Here is a 20,952-nt window from a genome sequence, read left to right as displayed (position 1 = left end):
GGAGAGAGAGAGCGTCAATATAAACAGACTTTATTTCAATCAAGCTGTCTTTTCTATCCTTCAGGAGCAGAATGTTCTGATCATCAGCGCTCCAGAATGTAGTGTTTTCTTGGCAAGCATCACATATTGTGATGTGTTAGCTAAAAGTTCCATATCCTACAGACTGATATATTCCTCTGTACTTGCACCTTGGGGATTCATCAAAACCTGGCATCATAAGCAGCTTTCTACTGCCACAGACTGGACAGCGAAACAATTTAAAATATCCCAGAAAAAGAAAATAAGCATGCTTAATCAGAGCTTTCTGGACAGGAAGGACATTTGAGCAAGTGAGGAATAAGCACTGCTTTTGTTAATTTGCATAGGCAGAATAGAGACTTCTGGGAAAAGGCCGAAATTACAGACACAGAAAATGGCTGCATCTATAGAGAACGCTAAGAAGTGTTGGCAGCTTTTCCTCTGACCCTGGCCACTTTTACAAGCAATCCTATGATAGTCAGCAGGACCCACCCTAAAAAGGAAGGGGCATCCACTTGGACCCTTTCCACCTTTTCTGATCGAGCCTGATTGAGCACTGATTGAGCAGATAAGCACATGTAATTCTCATTTCAGAAAGGTATTGGTTAGCTTGCTGCTAGCAGCTCAGTTATGTTATGATGTTAGAGGCTATGCAAGGAATGCTTTAGTCCAGCGATATGCAGTTTTTATTGCGCCTTGCATTCAGCAGGAAGATCTTTAGCTTGAATCTGTGGCCTAGGTATTCACCTTGGTATTTCTATTGGCACAAAGTGAAGGAGTATTTGAGAGAAAATGCACAATGTGTTTCTTATGTTGTTATGAACAACTTGTTACTCTTTCTCATTAAGCTTCAGCCACTGCAGAAATATATAAATAAGGGCTGACTTCCTGTAAGACGTGTCCAAAGCTGGGACGAAATAAAAGGAGACACTTGTAAATGATAGTGCTATTGTTTGAGAAAGGGTAAGTTGAGACTGACTTTCATGCGTATTCACAGACCAAGCATCATAAAGATACCAGCATGATCTTCATTGCGGGCTTAGAGCCGGTATTGGCTTTTGAGAGGTAAGAGGATTTTGAGGGCTCGTTGGTCTAGGGGTATGATTCTCGCTTTGGGTGCGAGAGGTCCCGGGTTCAAAGCCCGGACGAGCCCTTTTCTTGGTACTCTTTTCAAGTTGTTTTGAAGTTTGCGTTTCAAAGCCAACATCAATTTTTTCTTTGCAGTAGTGGATAATTCTTTGCTAGAGTCTCATGCTTCAGCCCTGCCCAGTCTGAGCTAATACCAAACATCTGGTCTTGCATGGCATGTACGAGCGTTCAGCTAGGGATGTCGGGCAGGTTGCATGAATTAAATCTAAAGCCAGAGGCCCATGGAATAGCCAGTTCGGAGCAGTTTCATTACAGAAAAATCAACTGTAGGTATCTGTTTCTGTAGTGTAGTGGTTATCACGTTCGCCTCACACGCGAAAGGTCCCCGGTTCGAAACCGGGCAGAAACAGTTGTTATATTGTGTTGGCTACAATGTTGATAGGTGCTGTTTTGCCATGGAATTGTCCAAGCCCTGAAGATTATTTCATGCAATCTCGTTCCAAGAAAGGGAATTCTCTCAAAACACTAAAGTAATCGGCGTGTGGATGTATCTGTTGGTTCTCAGACCTTGCTTTCAAAAGAGCCCTGCAATCGGTTCGCTGCTCACCTAGAACAAGCATTAACATGAAGAATTGTTGGCACCAACAGGAATCTTATTTTAGTGGAGTGTTTCTGGCTTTGAGTGCAGAGGCCCTCGGCTCAATTCCAAGATGATCCTTCTCAAGGTGATGATACAAATGCATTGTCACCTTTACGTTTAATGTCAGAATCATTTATTTCCAGTTGGTGGTGTAAGAATGTTTGCAACAGTATGGCGATTTTTCCTAGCCATGCATGAATGAAAGCATATCACTCGCCTTTAGGTGTTTTTCTAATACATTGATATTTGCATCTTCCTTCCTAGCCTGCATGTTTGACTATCTTACAGGCTGCATGTAATAAGTATCACATCAGGGCCCTTCTTCTACTCAATTCACAACTGTTCTATCACGATATAGATAAGAAAGCTGCATCTGCTTTTGTTGTGTAGTGGTAATCAGGTTTACCTGACGTGTGAAAGCCCCATGCTTTGAAAGTACACAGTAACAAAGAAACCGATGACTTTTATAGAAAGGTGTCATGTGTGTCTCTTACTTTGCACAAAAAGTGCCAGAGATGACTTCATTTGCAGTCACTTGAAAAGTAGGGATTCTCCAATAAATGGTAAATGGTTGAAACAAATCTGAAGAAATGCATGACATACCTGTGTGTGTGTGTGTACGCATGTATGTATATATAGGGAGAGAGAGAGCGTCAATATAAACAGACTTTATTTCAATCAAGCTGTCTTTTCTATACTTCAGGAGCAGAATGTTCTGATCATCAGCGCTCCAGAATGTTGTGTTTTCTTCGCAAGCATCACATATTGTGATGTGTTAGCTAAAAGTTCCATATCCTACAGACTGATATATTCCTCTGTACTTGCACCTTGGGGATTCATCAAAACCTGGCATAATAAGCAGCTTTCTACTGCTCACAGACTGGACAGCGAAACAATTTAAAATATCCCAGAAAAAGAAAATAAGCATGCTTAATCAGAGCTTTCTGGACAGGAAGGACATTTGAGCAAGTGAGGAATAAGCACTGCTTTTGTTAATTTGCATAGGCAGAATAGAGACTTCTGGGAAAAGGCCGAAATTACAGACACAGAAAATGGCTGCATCTATAGAGAACGCTAAGAAGTGTTGGCAGCTTTTCCTCTGACCCTGGCCACTTTTACAAGCAATCCTATGATAGTCAGCAGGACCCACCCTAAAAAGGAAGGGGCATCCACTTGGACCCTTTCCACCTTTTCTAAGTCTCGCCTGATTGAGCACTGATTGAGCAGATAAGCACATGTAATTCTCATTTCAGAAAGGTATTGGTTAGCTTGCTGCTAGCAGCTCAGTTATGTTATGATGTTAGAGGCTATGCAAGGAATGCTTTAGTCCAGCGATATGCAGTTTTTATTGCGCCTTGCATTCAGCAGGAAGATCTTTAGCTTGAATCTGTGGCCTAGGTATTCACCTTGGTATTTCTATTGGCTCAAAGTGAAGGAGTATTTGAGAGAAAATGCACAATGTGTTTCTTATGTTGTTATGAACAACTTGTTACTCTTTCTCATTAAGCTTCAGCCACTGCAGAAATATATAAATAAGGGCTGACTTCCTGTAAGACGTGTCCAAAGCTGGGACGAAATAAAAGGAGACACTTGTAAATGATAGTGCTATCGTTTGAGAAAGGGTAAGTTGAGACTGACTTTCATGCGTATTCACAGACCAAGCATCATAAAGATACCAGCATGATCTTCATTGCGGGCTTAGAGCCGGTATTGGCTTTTGAGAGGTAAGAGGATTTTGAGGGCTCGTTGGTCTAGGGGTATGATTCTCGCTTTGGGTGCGAGAGGTCCCGGGTTCAAATCCCGGATGAGCCCTTTTCTTGGTACTCTTTTCAAGTTGTTTTGAAGTTTGCGTTTCAAAGCCAACATCAATTTTTTCTTTGCAGTAGTGGATAATTCTTTGCTAGAGTCTCATGCTTCAGCCCTGCCCAGTCTGAGCTAATACCAAACATCTGGTCTTGCATGGCATGTACGAGCGTTCAGCTAGGGATGTCGGGCAGGTTGCATGAAAGAAATCTAAAGCCAGAGGCCCATGGAATAGCCAGTTCGGAGCAGTTTCATTACAGAAAAATCAACTGTAGGTATCTGTTTCTGTAGTGTAGTGGTTATCACGTTCGACTCACACGCGAAAGGTCCCCGGTTCGAAACTGGGCAGAAACAGTTGTTATATTGTGTTGGCTACAATGTTGATTGGTGCCGTTTTGCCATGGAATTGTCCAAGCCCTGAAGATTATTTCATGCAATCTCGTTCCAAGAAAGGGAATTCTCTCAAAACACTAAAGTAATCGGCGTGTGGATGTATCTGTTGGTTCTCAGACCTTGCTTTCAAAAGAGCCCAGCAATCGGTTCGCTGCTCACCTAGAACAAGCATTAACATGAAGAATTGTTGGCACCAACAGGAATCTTATTTTAGTGGAGTGTTTCTGGCTTTGAGTGCAGAGGCCCTCGGCTCAATTCCAAGATGATCCTTCTCAAGGTGATGATACAAATGCATTGTCACCTTTACGTTTAATGTCAGAATCATTTATTTCCAGTTGGTGGTGTAAGAATGTTTGCAACAGTATGGCGATTTTTCCTAGCCATGCATGAATGAAAGCATATCACTCGCCTTTAGGTGTTTTTCTAATACATTGATATTTGCATCTTCCTTCCTAGCCTGCATGTTTGACTATCTTACAGGAAGCATGTAATAAGTATCACATCAGGGCCCTTCTTCTACTCAAATCACAACTGTTCTATCACGACATAGATAAGAAAGCTGCATCTGCTTTTGTTGTGTAGTGGTAATCAGGTTTACCTGACGTGTGAAAGCCCCATGCTTTGAAATTACACAGTAACAAAGAAACCGATGACTTTTATAAAAAAGGTGTCATGTGTGTATCTTACTTTGCACAAAAAGTGCCAGAGATGACTTCATTTGCAGTCACTTGAAAAGTAGGGATTCTCCAATAAATGGTAAATGGTTGAAACAAATCTGAAGAAATGCATGACATACCTGTGTGTGTGTGTATACGCATGTATGTATATATAGGGAGAGAGAGAGCGTCAATATAAACAGACTTTATTTCAATCAAGCTGTCTTTTCTATCCTTCAGGAGCAGAATGTTCTGATCATCAGCGCTCCAGAATGTAGTGTTTTCTTGGCAAGCATCACATATTGTGATGTGTTAGCTAAAAGTTCCATATCCTACAGACTGATATATTCCTCTGTACTTGCACCTTGGGGATTCATCAAAACCTGGCATCATAAGCAGCTTTCTACTGCCACAGACTGGACAGCGAAACAATTTAAAATATCCCAGAAAAAGAAAATAAGCATGCTTAATCAGAGCTTTCTGGACAGGAAGGACATTTGAGCAAGTGAGGAATAAGCACTGCTTTTGTTAATTTGCATAGGCAGAATAGAGACTTCTGGGAAAAGGCCGAAATTACAGACACAGAAAATGGCTGCATCTATAGAGAACGCTAAGAAGTGTTGGCAGCTTTTCCTCTGACCCTCGCCACTTTTACAAGCAATCCTATGATAGTCAGCAGGACCCACCCTAAAAAGGAAGGGGCATCCACTTGGACCCTTTCCACCTTTTCTAAGTCTCGCCTGATCGAGCCTAATTGAGCACTGATTGAGCAGATAAGCACATGTAATTCTCATTTCAGAAAGGTATTGGTTAGCTTGCTGCTAGCAGCTCAGCTCAGTTATGTTATGATGTTAGAGGCTATGCAAGGAATGCTTTAGTCCAGCGATATGCAGTTTTTATTGCGCCTTGCATTCAGCAGGAAGATCTTTAGCTTGAATCTGTGGCCTAGGTATTCACCTATTGGCACAAAGTGAAGGAGTATTTGAGAGAAAATGCACAATGTGTTTCTTATGTTGTTATGAACAACTTGTTACTCTTTCTCATTAAGCTTCAGCCACTGCAGAAATATATAAATAAGGGCTGACTTCCTGTAAGACGTGTCCAAAGCTGGGACGAAATAAAAGGAGACACTTGTAAATGATAGTGCTATCGTTTGAGAAAGGGTAAGTTGAGACTGACTTTCATGCGTATTCACAGACCAAGCATCATAAAGATACCAGCATGATCTTCATTGCGGGCTTAGAGCCGGTATTGGCTTTTGAGAGGTAAGAGAATTTTGAGGGCTCGTTGGTCTAGGGGTATGATTCTCGCTTTGGGTGCGAGAGGTCCCGGGTTTAAATCCCGGACGAGCCCTTTTCTTGGTACTCTTTGCAAGTTGTTTTGAAGTTTGCGTTTCAAAGCCAACATCAATTTTTTCTTTGCAGTAGTGGATAATTCTTTGCTAGAGTCTCATGCTTCAGCCCTGCCCAGTCTGAGCTAATACCAAACATCTGGTCTTGCATGGCATGTACGAGCGTTCAGCTAGGGATGTCGGGCAGGTTGCATGAATTAAATCTAAAGCCAGAGGCCCATGGAATAGCCAGTTCGGAGCAGTTTCATTACAGAAAAATCAACTGTAGGTATCTGTTTCTGTAGTGTAGTGGTTATCACGTTCGCCTCACACGCGAAAGGTCTCCGGTTCGAAACCGGGCAGAAACAGTTGTTATATTGTGTTGGCTACAATGTTGATAGGTGCCGTTTTGCCATGGAATTGTCCAAGCCCTGAAGATTATGTCATGCAATCTCGTTCCAAGAAAGGGAATTCTCTCAAAACACTAAAGTAATCGGCGTGTGGATGTATCTGTTGGTTCTCAGACCTTGCTTTCAAAAGAGCCCTGCAATCGGTTCGCTGCTCACCTAGAACAAGCATTAACATGAAGAATTGTTGGCACCAACAGGAATCTTATTTTAGTGGAGTGTTTCTGGCTTTGAGTGCAGAGGCCCTCGGCTCAATTCCAAGATGATCCTTCTCAAGGTGATGATACAAATGCATTGTCACCTTTACGTTTAATGTCAGAATCATTTATTTCCAGTTGGTGGTGTAAGAATGTTTGCAACAGTATGGCGATTTTTCCTAGCCATGCATGAATGAAAGCATATCACTCGCCTTTAGGTGTTTTTCTAATACATTGATATTTGCATCTTCCTTCCTAGCCTGCATGTTTGACTATCTTACAGGAAGCATGTAATAAGTATCACATCAGGGCCCTTCTTCTACTCAATTCACAACTGTTCTATCACGACATAGATAAGAAAGCTGCATCTGCTTTTGTTGTGTAGTGGTAATCAGGTTTACCTGACGTGTGAAAGCCCCATGCTTTGAAAGTACACAGTAACAAAGAAACCGATGATTTTTATAAAAAGGTGTCATGTGTGTCTCTTACTTTGCACAAAAAGTGCCAGAGATGACTTCATTTGCAGTCACTTGAAAAGTAGGGATTCTCCAATAAATGATAAAGGGTTGAAACAAATCTGAAGAAATGCATGACATACCTGTGTGTGTGTGTGTACGCATGTATGTATATATAGGGAGAGAGAGAGCGTCAATATAAACAGACTTTATTTCAATCAAGCTGTCTTTTCTATCCTTCAGGAGCAGAATGTTCTGATCATCAGCGCTCCAGAATGTAGTGTTTTCTTGGCAAGCATCACATATTGTGATGTGTTAGCTAAATGTTCCATATCCCACAGACTGATATATTCCTCTGTACTTGCACCTTGGGGATTCATCAAAACCTGGCATCATAAGCAGCTTTCTACTGCCACAGACTGGACAGCGAAACAATTTAAAATATCCCAGAAAAAGAAAATAAGCATGCTTAATCAGAGCTTTCTGGACAGGAAGGACATTTGAGCAAGTGAGGAATAAGCACTGCTTTTGTTAATTTGCATAGGCAGAATAGAGACTTCTGGGAAAAGGACGAAATTACAGACACAGAAAATGGCTGCATCTATAGAGAACGCTAAGAAGTGTTGGCAGCTTTTCCTCTGACCCTGGCCACTTTTACAAGCAATCCTATGATAGTCAGCAGGACCCACCCTAAAAAGGAAGGGGCATCCACTTGGACCCTTTCCACCTTTTCTAAGTCTCGCCTGATTGAGCACTGATTGAGCAGATAAGCACATGTAATTCTCATTTCAGAAAGGTATTGGTTAGCTTGCTGCTAGCAGCTCAGTTATGTTATGATGTTAGAGGCTATGCAAGGAATGCTTTAGTCCAGCGATATGCAGTTTTTATTGCGCCTTGCATTCAGCAGGAAGATCTTTAGCTTGAATCTGTGGCCTAGGTATTCACCTTGGTATTTCTATTGGCACAAAGTGAAGGAGTATTTGAGAGAAAATGCACAATGTGTTTCTTATGTTGTTATGAACAACTTGTTACTCTTTCTCATTAAGCTTCAGCCACTGCAGAAATATATAAATAAGGGCTGACTTCCTGTAAGACGTGTCCAAAGCTGGGACGAAATAAAAGGAGACACTTGTAAATGATAGTGCTATCGTTTGAGAAAGGGTAAGTTGAGACTGACTTTCATGCGTATTCACAGACCAAGCATCATAAAGATACCAGCATGATCTTCATTGCGGGCTTAGAGCCGGTATTGGCTTTTGAGAGGTAAGAGGATTTTGAGGGCTCGTTGGTCTAGGGGTATGATTCTCGCTTTGGGTGCGAGAGGTCCCGGGTTCAAATCGCGGACGAGCCCTTTTCTTGGTACTCTTTTCAAGTTGTTTTGAAGTTTGCGTTTCAAAGCCAACATCAATTTTTTCTTTGCAGTAGTGGATAATTCTTTGCTAGAGTCTCATGCTTCAGCCCTGCCCAGTCTGAGCTAATACCAAACATCTGGTCTTGCATGGCATGTACGAGCGTTCAGCTAGGGATGTCGGGCAGGTTGCATGAATTAAATCTAAAGCCAGAGGCCCATGGAATAGCCAGTTCGGAGCAGTTTCATTACAGAAAAATCAACTGTAGGTATCTGATTCTGTAGTGTAGTGGTTATCACGTTCGCCTCACACGCGAAAGGTCCCTGGTTCGAAACCGGGCAGAAACAGTTGTTATATTGTGTTGGCTACAATGTTGATAGGTGCCGTTTTGCCATGGAATTGTCCAAGCCCTGAAGATTATTTCATGCAATCTCGTTTCAAGAAAGGGAATTCTCTCAAAACACTAAAGTAATCGGCGTGTGGATGTATCTGTTGGTTCTCAGACCTTGCTTTCAAAAGAGCCCTGCAATCGGTTCGCTGCTCACCTAGAACAAGCATTAACATGAAGAATTGTTGGCACCAACAGGAATCTTATTTTAGTGGAGTGTTTCTGGCTTTGAGTGCAGAGGCCCTCGGCTCAATTCCAAGATGATCCTTCTCAAGGTGATGATACAAATGCATTGTCACCTTTACGTTTAATGTCAGAATCATTTATTTCCAGTTGGTGGTGTAAGAATGTTTGCAACAGTATGGCGATTTTTCCTAGCCATGCATGAATGAAAGCATATCACTCGCCTTTAGGTGTTTTTCTAATACATTGATATTTGCATCTTCCTTCCTAGCCTGCATGTTTGACTATCTTACAGGAAGCATGTAATAAGTATCACATCAGGGCCCTTCTTCTACTCAATTCACAACTGTTCTATCACGACATAGATAAGAAAGCTGCATCTGCTTTTGTTGTGTAGTGGTAATCAGGTTTACCTGACGTGTGAAAGCCCCATGCTTTGAAAGTACACAGTAACAAAGAAACCGATGACTATTATCAAAAGGTGCCATGTGTGTCTCTTACTTTGCACAAAAAGTGCCAGAGATGACTTCATTTGCAGTCACTTGAAAAGTAGGGATTCTCCAATAAATGGTAAATGGTTGAAACAAATCTGAAGAAATGCATGACATACCTGTGTGTGTGTGTGTACGCATGTATGTATATATAGGGAGAGAGAGAGCGTCAATATAAACAGACTTTATTTCAATCAAGCTGTCTTTTCTATCCTTCAGGAGCAGAATGTTCTGATCATCAGCGCTCCAGAATGTAGTGTTTTCTTGGCAAGCATCACATATTGTGATGTGTTAGCTAAAAGTTCCATATCCTACAGACTGATATATTCCTCTGTACTTGCACCTTGGGGATTCATCAAAACCTGGCATAATAAGCAGCTTTCTACTGCCACAGACTGGACAGCGAAACAATTTAAAATATCCCAGAAAAAGAAAATAAGCATGCTTAATCAGAGCTTTCTGGACAGGAAGGATATTTGAGCAAGTGAGGAATAAGCACTGCTTTTGTTAATTTGCATAGGCAGAATAGAGACTTCTGGGAAAAGGCCGAAATTACAGACACAGAAAATGGCTGCATCTATAGAGAACGCTAAGAAGTGTTGGCAGCTTTTCCTCTGAACCTGGCCACTTTTACAAGCAATCCTATGATAGTCAGCAGGACCCACCCTAAAAAGGAAGGGGCATCCACTTGGACCCTTTCCACCTTTTCTAAGTCTCGCTTGATCGAGCCTGATTGAGCACTGATTGAGCAGATAAGCACATGTAATTCTCATTTCAGAAAGGTATTGGTTAGCTTGCTGCTAGCAGCTCAGTTATGTTATGATGTTAGAGGCTATGCAAGGAATGCTTTAGTCCAGCGATATGCAGTTTTTATTGCGTCTTGCATTCAGCAGGAAGATCTTTAGCTTGAATCTGTGGCCTAGGTATTCACCTTGGTATTTCTATTGGCACAAAGTGAAGGAGTATTTGAGAGAAAATGCACAATGTGTTTCTTATGTTGTTATGAACAACTTGTTACTCTTTCTCATTAAGCTTCAGCCACTGCAGAAATATATAAATAAGGGCTGACTTCCTGTAAGACGTGTCCAAAGCTGGGACGAAATAAAAGGAGACACTTGTAAATGATAGTGCTATAGTTTGAGAAAGGGTAAGTTGAGACTGACTTTCATGCGTATTCACAGACCAAGCATCATAAAGATACCAGCATGATCTTCATTGCGGGCTTAGAGCCGGTATTGGCTTTTGAGAGGTAAGAGGATTTTGAGGGCTCGTTGGTCTAGGGGTATGATTCTCGCTTTGGGTGCGAGAGGTCCCGGGTTCAAATCCCGGATGAGCCCTTTTCTTGGTACTCTTTTCAAGTTGTTTTGAAGTTTGCGTTTCAAAGCCAACATCAATTTTTTCTTTGCAGTAGTGGATAATTCTTTGCTAGAGTCTCATGCTTCAGCCCTGCCCAGTCTGAGCTAATACCAAACATCTGGTCTTGCATGGCATGTACGAGCGTTCAGCTAGGGATGTCGGGCAGGTTGCATGAATTAAATCTAAAGCCAGAGGCCCATGGAATAGCCAGTTCGGAGCAGTTTCATTACAGAAAAATCAACTGTAGGTAACTGTTTCTGTAGTGTAGTGGTTATCACGTTCGCCTCACACGCGAAAGGTCCCCGGTTCGAAACCGGGCAGAAACAGTTGTTATATTGTGTTGGCTACAATGTTGATAGGTGCCGTTTTGCCATGGAATTGTCCAAGCCCTGAAGATTATTTCATGCAATCTCGTTCCAAGAAAGGGAATTCTCTCAAAACACTAAAGTAATCGGCGTGTGGATGTATCTGTTGGTTCTCTGACCTTGCTTTCAAAAGAGCCCTGCAATCGGTTCGCTGCTCACCTAGAACAAGCATTAACATGAAGAATTGTTGGCACCAACAGGAATCCTATTTTAGTGGAGTTTTTCTGGCTTTGAGTGCAGAGGCCCTCGGCTCAATTCCAAGATGATCCTTCTCAAGGTGATGATACAAATGCATTGTCACTTTTACGTTTAATGTCAGAATCATTTATTTCCAGTTGGTGGTGTAAGAATGTTTGCAACAGTATGGCGATTTTTCCTAGCCATGCATGAATGAAAGCATATCACTCGCCTTTAGGTGTTTTTCTAATACATTGATATTTGCATCTTCCTTCCTAGCCTGCATGTTTGACTATCTTACAGGAAGCATGTAATAAGTATCACATCAGGGCCCTTCTTCTACTCAATTCACAACTGTTCTATCACGACATAGATAAGAAAGCTGCATCTGCTTTTGTTGTGTAGTGGTAATCAGGTTTACCTGACGTGTGAAAGCCCCATGCTTTGAAAGTACACAGTAACAAAGAAACCGATGACTTTTATAAAAAGGTGTCATGTGTGTCTCTTACTTTGCACAAAAAGTGCCAGAGATGACTTCATTTGCAGTCACTTGAAAAGTAGGGATTCTCCAATAAATGGTAAATGGTTGAAACAAATCTGAAGAAATGCATGACATACCTGTGTGTGTGTGTGTACGCATGTATGTATATATAGGGAGAGAGAGAGCGTCAATATAAACAGACTTTATTTCAATCAAGCTGTCTTTTCTATCCTTCAGGAGCAGAATGTTCTGATCATCAGCGCTCCAGAATGTAGTGTTTTCTTGGCAAGCATCACATATTGTGATGTGTTAGCTAAAAGTTCCATATCCTACAGACTGATATATTCCTCTGTACTTGCACCTTGGGGATTCATCAAAACCTGGCATAATAAGCAGCTTTCTACTGCTCACAGACTGGACAGCGAAACAATTTAAAATATCCCAGAAAAAGAAAATAAGCATGCTTAATCAGAGCTTTCTGGACAGGAAGGACATTTGAGCAAGTGAGGAATAAGCACTGCTTTTGTTAATTTGCATAGGCAGAATAGAGACTTCTGGGAAAAGGCCGAAATTACAGACACAGAAAATGGCTGCATCTATAGAGAACGCTAAGAAGTGTTGGCAGCTTTTCCTCTGACCCTGGCCACTTTTACAAGCAATCCTATGATAGTCAGCAGGACCCGCCCTAAAAAGGAAGGGGCATCCACTTGGACCCTTTCCACCTTTTCTAAGTCTCGCCTGATCGAGCCTGATTGAGCACTGATTGAGCAGATAAGCACATGTAATTCTCATTTCAGAAAGGTATTGGTTAGCTTGCTGCTAGCAGCTCAGTTATGTTATGATGTTAGAGGCTATGCAAGGAATGCTTTAGTCCAGCGATATGCAGTTTTTATTGCGCCTTGCATTCAGCAGGAAGATCTTTAGCTTGAATCTGTGGCCTAGGTATTCACCTTGGTATTTCTATTGGCACAAAGTGAAGGAGTATTTGAGAGAAAATGCACAATGTGTTTCTTATGTTGTTATGAACAACTTGTTACTCTTTCTCATTAAGCTTCAGCCACTGCAGAAATATATAAATAAGGGCTGACTTCCTGTAAGACGTGTCCAAAGCTGGGACGAAATAAAAGGAGACACTTGTAAATGATAGTGCTATTGTTTGAGAAAGGGTAAGTTGAGACTGACTTTCATGCGTATTCACAGACCAAGCATCATAAAGATACCAGCATGATCTTCATTGCGGGCTTAGAGCCGGTATTGGCTTTTGAGAGGTAAGAGGATTTTGAGGGCTCGTTGGTCTAGGGGTATGATTCTCGCTTTGGGTGCGAGAGGTCCCGGGTTCAAAGCCCGGACGAGCCCTTTTCTTGGTACTCTTTTCAAGTTGTTTTGAAGTTTGCGTTTCAAAGCCAACATCAATTTTTTCTTTGCAGTAGTGGATAATTCTTTGCTAGAGTCTCATGCTTCAGCCCTGCCCAGTCTGAGCTAATACCAAACATCTGGTCTTGCATGGCATGTACGAGCGTTCAGCTAGGGATGTCGGGCAGGTTGCATGAATTAAATCTAAAGCCAGAGGCCCATGGAATAGCCAGTTCGGAGCAGTTTCATTACAGAAAAATCAACTGTAGGTATCTGTTTCTGTAGTGTAGTGGTTATCACGTTCGCCTCACACGCGAAAGGTCCCCGGTTCGAAACCGGGCAGAAACAGTTGTTATATTGTGTTGGCTACAATGTTGATAGGTGCCGTTTTGCCATGGAATTGTCCAAGCCCTGAAGATTATTTCATGCAATCTCGTTCCAAGAAAGGGAATTCTCTCAAAACACTAAAGTAATCGGCGTGTGGATGTATCTGTTGGTTCTCAGACCTTGCTTTCAAAAGAGCCCTGCAATCGGTTCGCTGCTCACCTAGAACAAGCATTAACATGAAGAATTGTTGGCACCAACAGGAATCTTATTTTAGTGGAGTGTTTCTGGCTTTGAGTGCAGAGGCCCTCGGCTCAATTCCAAGATGATCCTTCTCAAGGTGATGATACAAATGCATTGTCACCTTTACGTTTAATGTCAGAATCATTTATTTCCAGTTGGTGGTGTAAGAATGTTTGCAACAGTATGGCGATTTTTCCTAGCCATGCATGAATGAAAGCATATCACTCGCCTTTAGGTGTTTTTCTAATACATTGATATTTGCATCTTCCTTCCTAGCCTGCATGTTTGACTATCTTACAGGCTGCATGTAATAAGTATCACATCAGGGCCCTTCTTCTACTCAATTCACAACTGTTCTATCACGATATAGATAAGAAAGCTGCATCTGCTTTTGTTGTGTAGTGGTAATCAGGTTTACCTGACGTGTGAAAGCCCCATGCTTTGAAAGTACACAGTAACAAAGAAACCGATGACTTTTATAGAAAGGTGTCATGTGTGTCTCTTACTTTGCACAAAAAGTGCCAGAGATGACTTCATTTGCAGTCACTTGAAAAGTAGGGATTCTCCAATAAATGGTAAATGGTTGAAACAAATCTGAAGAAATGCATGACATACCTGTGTGTGTGTGTGTACGCATGTATGTATATATAGGGAGAGAGAGAGCGTCAATATAAACAGACTTTATTTCAATCAAGCTGTCTTTTCTATACTTCAGGAGCAGAATGTTCTGATCATCAGCGCTCCAGAATGTTGTGTTTTCTTGGCAAGCATCACATATTGTGATGTGTTAGCTAAAAGTTCCATATCCTACAGACTGATATATTCCTCTGTACTTGCACCTTGGGGATTCATCAAAACCTGGCATAATAAGCAGCTTTCTACTGCTCACAGACTGGACAGCGAAACAATTTAAAATATCCCAGAAAAAGAAAATAAGCATGCTTAATCAGAGCTTTCTGGACAGGAAGGACATTTGAGCAAGTGAGGAATAAGCACTGCTTTTGTTAATTTGCATAGGCAGAATAGAGACTTCTGGGAAAAGGCCGAAATTACAGACACAGAAAATGGCTGCATCTATAGAGAACGCTAAGAAGTGTTGGCAGCTTTTCCTCTGACCCTGGCCACTTTTACAAGCAATCCTATGATAGTCAGCAGGACCCACCCTAAAAAGGAAGGGGCATCCACTTGGACCCTTTCCACCTTTTCTAAGTCTCGCCTGATTGAGCACTGATTGAGCAGATAAGCACATGTAATTCTCATTTCAGAAAGGTATTGGTTAGCTTGCTGCTAGCAGCTCAGTTATGTTATGATGTTAGAGGCTATGCAAGGAATGCTTTAGTCCAGCGATATGCAGTTTTTATTGCGCCTTGCATTCAGCAGGAAGATCTTTAGCTTGAATCTGTGGCCTAGGTATTCACCTTGGTATTTCTATTGGCTCAAAGTGAAGGAGTATTTGAGAGAAAATGCACAATGTGTTTCTTATGTTGTTATGAACAACTTGTTACTCTTTCTCATTAAGCTTCAGCCACTGCAGAAATATATAAATAAGGGCTGACTTCCTGTAAGACGTGTCCAAAGCTGGGACGAAATAAAAGGAGACACTTGTAAATGATAGTGCTATCGTTTGAGAAAGGGTAAGTTGAGACTGACTTTCATGCGTATTCACAGACCAAGCATCATAAAGATACCAGCATGATCTTCATTGCGGGCTTAGAGCCGGTATTGGCTTTTGAGAGGTAAGAGGATTTTGAGGGCTCGTTGGTCTAGGGGTATGATTCTCGCTTTGGGTGCGAGAGGTCCCGGGTTCAAATCCCGGATGAGCCCTTTTCTTGGTACTCTTTTCAAGTTGTTTTGAAGTTTGCGTTTCAAAGCCAACATCAATTTTTTCTTTGCAGTAGTGGATAATTCTTTGCTAGAGTCTCATGCTTCAGCCCTGCCCAGTCTGAGCTAATACCAAACATCTGGTCTTGCATGGCATGTACGAGCGTTCAGCTAGGGATGTCGGGCAGGTTGCATGAAAGAAATCTAAAGCCAGAGGCCCATGGAATAGCCAGTTCGGAGCAGTTTCATTACAGAAAAATCAACTGTAGGTATCTGTTTCTGTAGTGTAGTGGTTATCACGTTCGACTCACACGCGAAAGGTCCCCGGTTCGAAACTGGGCAGAAACAGTTGTTATATTGTGTTGGCTACAATGTTGATTGGTGCCGTTTTGCCATGGAATTGTCCAAGCCCTGAAGATTATTTCATGCAATCTCGTTCCAAGAAAGGGAATTCTCTCAAAACACTGAAGTAATCGGCGTGTGGATGTATCTGTTGGTTCTCAGACCTTGCTTTCAAAAGAGCCCAGCAATCGGTTCGCTGCTCACCTAGAACAAGCATTAACATGAAGAATTGTTGGCACCAACAGGAATCTTATTTTAGTGGAGTGTTTCTGGCTTTGAGTGCAGAGGCCCTCGGCTCAATTCCAAGATGATCCTTCTCAAGGTGATGATACAAATGCATTGTCACCTTTACGTTTAATGTCAGAATCATTTATTTCCAGTTGGTGGTGTAAGAATGTTTGCAACAGTATGGCGATTTTTCCTAGCCATGCATGAATGAAAGCATATCACTCGCCTTTAGGTGTTTTTCTAATACATTGATATTTGCATCTTCCTTCCTAGCCTGCATGTTTGACTATCTTACAGGAAGCATGTAATAAGTATCACATCAGGGCCCTTCTTCTACTCAAATCACAACTGTTCTATCACGACATAGATAAGAAAGCTGCATCTGCTTTTGTTGTGTAGTGGTAATCAGGTTTACCTGACGTGTGAAAGCCCCATGCTTTGAAATTACACAGTAACAAAGAAACCGATGACTTTTATAAAAAAGGTGTCATGTGTGTATCTTACTTTGCACAAAAAGTGCCAGAGATGACTTCATTTGCAGTCACTTGAAAAGTAGGGATTCTCCAATAAATGGTAAATGGTTGAAACAAATCTGAAGAAATGCATGACATACCTGTGTGTGTGTGTATACGCATGTATGTATATATAGGGAGAGAGAGAGCGTCAATATAAACAGACTTTATTTCAATCAAGCTGTCTTTTCTATCCTTCAGGAGCAGAATGTTCTGATCATCAGCGCTCCAGAATGTAGTGTTTTCTTGGCAAGCATCACATATTGTGATGTGTTAGCTAAAAGTTCCATATCCTACAGACTGATATATTCCTCTGTACTTGCACCTTGGGGATTCATCAAAACCTGGCATCATAAGCAGCTTTCTACTGCCACGGACTGGACAGCGAAACAATTTAAAATATCCCAGAAAAAGAAAATAAGCATGCTTAATCAGAGCTTTCTGGACAGGAAGGACATTTGAGCAAGTGAGGAATAAGCACTGCTTTTGTTAATTTGCATAGGCAGAATAGAGACTTCTGGGAAAAGGCCGAAATTACAGACACAGAAAATGGCTGCATCTATAGAGAACGCTAAGAAGTGTTGGCAGCTTTTCCTCTGACCCTGGCCACTTTTACAAGCAATCCTATGATAGTCAGCAGGACCCACCCTAAAAAGGAAGGGGCATCCACTTGGACCCTTTCCACCTTTTCTGATCGAGCCTGATTGAGCACTGATTGAGCAGATAAGCACATGTAATTCTCATTTCAGAAAGGTATTGGTTAGCTTGCTGCTAGCAGCTCAGTTATGTTATGATGTTAGAGGCTATGCAAGGAATGCTTTAGTCCAGCGATATGCAGTTTTTATTGCGCCTTGCATTCAGCAGGAAGATCTTTAGCTTGAATCTGTGGCCTAGGTATTCACCTTGGTATTTCTATTGGCACAAAGTGAAGGAGTATTTGAGAGAAAATGCACAATGTGTTTCTTATGTTGTTATGAACAACTTGTTACTCTTTCTCATTAAGCTTCAGCCACTGTAGAAATATATAAATAAGGGCTGACTTCCTGTAAGACGTGTCCAAAGCTGGGACGAAATAAAAGGAGACACTTGTAAATGATAGTGCTATCGTTTGAGAAAGGGTAAGTTGAGACTGACTTTCATGCGTATTCACAGACCAAGCATCATAAAGATACCAGCATGATCTTCATTGCGGGCTTAGAGCCGGTATTGGCTTTTGAGAGGTAAGAGGATTTTGAGGGCTCGTTGGTCTAGGGGTATGATTCTCGCTTTGGGTGCGAGAGGTCTCGGGTTCAAATCCCGGACGAGCCCTTTTCTTGGTACTCTTTTCAAGTTGTTTTGAAGTTTGCGTTTCAAAGCCAACATCAATTTTTTCTTTGCAGTAGTGGATAATTCTTTGCTAGAGTCTCATGCTTCAGCCCTGCCCAGTCTGAGCTAATACCAAACATCTGGTCTTGCATGGCATGTACGAGCGTTCAGCTAGGGATGTCGGGCAGGTTGCATGAAAGAAATCTAAAGCCAGAGGCCCATGGAATAGCCAGTTCGGAGCAGTTTCATTACAGAAAAATCAACTGTAGGTATCTGTTTCTGTAGTGTAGTGGTTATCATGTTTGCCTCACACGCGAAAGGTCCTCGGTTCGAAACCGGGCAGAAATAGTTGTTATATTGTGTTGGCTACAATGTTGATAGGTGCCGTTTTGCCATGGAATTGTCCAAGCCCTGAAGATTATTTCATGCAATCTCGTTCCAAGAAAGGGAATTCTCTCAAAACACTAAAGTAATCGGCGTGTGGATGTATCTGTTGGTTCTCAGACCTTGCTTTCAAAAGAGCCCAGCAATCGGTTCGCTGCTCACCTAGAACAAGCATTAACATGAAGAATTGTTGGCACCAACAGGAATCTTATTTTAGTGGAGTGTTTCTGGCTTTGAGTGCAGAGGCCCTCGGCTCAATTCCAAGATGATCCTTCTCAAGGTGATGATACAAATGCATTGTCACCTTTACGTTTAATGTCAGAATCATTTATTTCCAGTTGGTGGTGTAAGAATGTTTGCAACAGTATGGCGATTTTTCCTAGCCATGCATGAATGAAAGCATATCACTCGCCTTTAGGTGTTTTTCTAATACATTGATATTTGCATCTTCCTTCCTAGCCTGCATGTTTGACTATCTTACAGGAAGCATGCAATAAGTATCACATCAGGGCCCTTCTTCTACTCAAATCACAACTGTTCTATCACGACATAGATAAGAAAGCTGCATCTGCTTTTGTTGTGTAGTGGTAATCAGGTTTACCTGACGTGTGAAAGCCCCATGCTTTGAAATTACACAGTAACAAAGAAACCGGTGACTTTTATAAAAAGGTGTCATGTGTGTATCTTACTTTGCACAAAAAGTGCCAGAGATGACTTCATTTGCAGTCACTTGAAAAGTAGGGATTCTCCAATAAATGGTAAATGGTTGAAACAAATCTGAAGAAATGCATGACATACCTGTGTGTGTGTGTATACGCATGTATGTATATATAGGGAGAGAGAGAGCGTCAATATAAACAGACTTTATTTCAATCAAGCTGTCTTTTCTATCCTTCAGGAGCAGAATGTTCTGATCATCAGCGCTCCAGAATGTAGTGTTTTCTTGGCAAGCATCACATATTGTGATGTGTTAGCTAAAAGTTCCATATCCTACAGACTGATATATTCCTCTGTACTTGCACCTTGGGGATTCATCAAAACCTGGCATCATAAGCAGCTTTCTACTGCCACAGACTGGACAGCGAAACAATTTAAAATATCCCAGAAAAAGAAAATAAGCATGCTTAATCAGAGCTTTCTGGACAGGAAGGACATTTGAGCAAGTGAGGAATAAGCACTGCTTTTGTTAATTTGCATAGGCAGAATAGAGACTTCTGGGAAAAGGCGGAAATTACAGACACAGAAAATGGCTGCATCTATAGAGAACGCTAAGAAGTGTTGGCAGCTTTTCCTCTGACCCTGGCCACTTTTACAAGCAATCCTATGATAGTCAGCAGGAACCACCCTAAAAAGGAAGGGGCATCCACTTGGACCCTTTCCACCTTTTCTAAGTCTCGCCTGATCGAGCCTAATTGAGCCCTGATTGAGCAGATAAGCACATGTAATTCTCATTTCAGAAAGGTATTGGTTAGCTTGCTGCTAGCAGCTCAGCTCAGTTATGTTATGATGTTAGAGGCTATGCAAGGAATGCTTTAGTCCAGCGATATGCAGTTTTTATTGCGCCTTGCATTCAGCAGGAAGATCTTTAGCTTGAATCTGTGGCCTAGGTATTCACCTATTGGCACAAAGTGAAGGAGTATTTGAGAGAAAATGCACAATGTGTTTCTTATGTTGTTATGAACAACTTGTTACTCTTTCTCATTAAGCTTCAGCCACTGCAGAAATATATAAATAAGGGCTGACTTCCTGTAAGACGTGTCCAAAGCTGGGACGAAATAAAAGGAGACACTTGTAAATGATAGTGCTATCGTTTGAGAAAGGGTAAGTTGAGACTGACTTTCATGCGTATTCACAGACCAAGCATCATAAAGATACCAGCATGATCTTCATTGCGGGCTTAGAGCCGGTATTGGCTTTTGAGAGGTAAGAGAATTTTGAGGGCTCGTTGGTCTAGGGGTATGATTCTCGCTTTGGGTGCGAGAGGTCCCGGGTTTAAATCCCGGACGAGCCCTTTTCTTGGTACTCTTTGCAAGTTGTTTTGAAGTTTGCGTTTCAAAGCCAACATCAATTTTTTCTTTGCAGTAGTGGATAATTCTTTGCTAGAGTCTCATGCTTCAGCCCTGCCCAGTCTGAGCTAATACCAAACATCTGGTCTTGCATGGCATGTACGAGCGTTCAGCTAGGGATGTCGGGCAGGTTGCATGAATTAAATCTAAAGCCAGAGGCCCATGGAATAGCCAGTTCGGAGCAGTTTCATTACAGAAAAATCAACTGTAGGTATCTGTTTCTGTAGTGTAGTGGTTATCACGTTCGACTCACACGCGAAAGGTCTCCGGTTCGAAACCGGGCAGAAACAGTTGTTATATTGTGTTGGCTACAATGTTGATAGGTGCCGTTTTGCCATGGAATTGTCCAAGCCCTGAAGATTATGTCATGCAATCTCGTTCCAAGAAAGGGAATTCTCTCAAAACACTAAAGTAATCGGCGTGTGGATGTATCTGTTGGTTCTCAGACCTTGCTTTCAAAAGAGCCCTGCAATCGGTTCGCTGCTCACCTAGAACAAGCATTAACATGAAGAATTGTTGGCACCAACAGGAATCTTATTTTAGTGGAGTGTTTCTGGCTTTGAGTGCAGAGGCCCTCGGCTCAATTCCAAGATGAT

The 20,952-nt window shown here is 41.8% G+C and overlaps 3 non-coding genes across 3 annotated transcripts; all 3 read left to right on the top strand.

Annotated features, from left to right (window-relative positions):
• Nucleotides 1-1,443: 1,443 nt before the first annotated feature.
• Nucleotides 1,444-1,516, top strand: TRNAV-CAC (transfer RNA valine (anticodon CAC)). Its single transcript has one exon. It is a non-coding gene; the product is annotated as a tRNA-Val (tRNA).
• Nucleotides 1,517-11,008: 9,492 nt separating this feature from the next.
• Nucleotides 11,009-11,081, top strand: TRNAV-CAC (transfer RNA valine (anticodon CAC)). Its single transcript has one exon. It is a non-coding gene; the product is annotated as a tRNA-Val (tRNA).
• A 2,325-nt stretch (nucleotides 11,082-13,406) lies between these two features.
• TRNAV-CAC (transfer RNA valine (anticodon CAC)) lies at nucleotides 13,407-13,479 on the top strand. Its single transcript has one exon. It is a non-coding gene; the product is annotated as a tRNA-Val (tRNA).
• The last annotated feature ends 7,473 nt before the right edge of the window (nucleotides 13,480-20,952 follow it).

Source organism: Triturus cristatus, chromosome 8 (assembly GCF_964204655.1).
Source record: "Triturus cristatus chromosome 8, aTriCri1.1, whole genome shotgun sequence".
In the NCBI taxonomy this organism is placed as follows: domain Eukaryota; kingdom Metazoa; phylum Chordata; class Amphibia; order Caudata; family Salamandridae; genus Triturus; species Triturus cristatus.
This window is presented reverse-complemented; position numbering and strand designations above follow the sequence as displayed.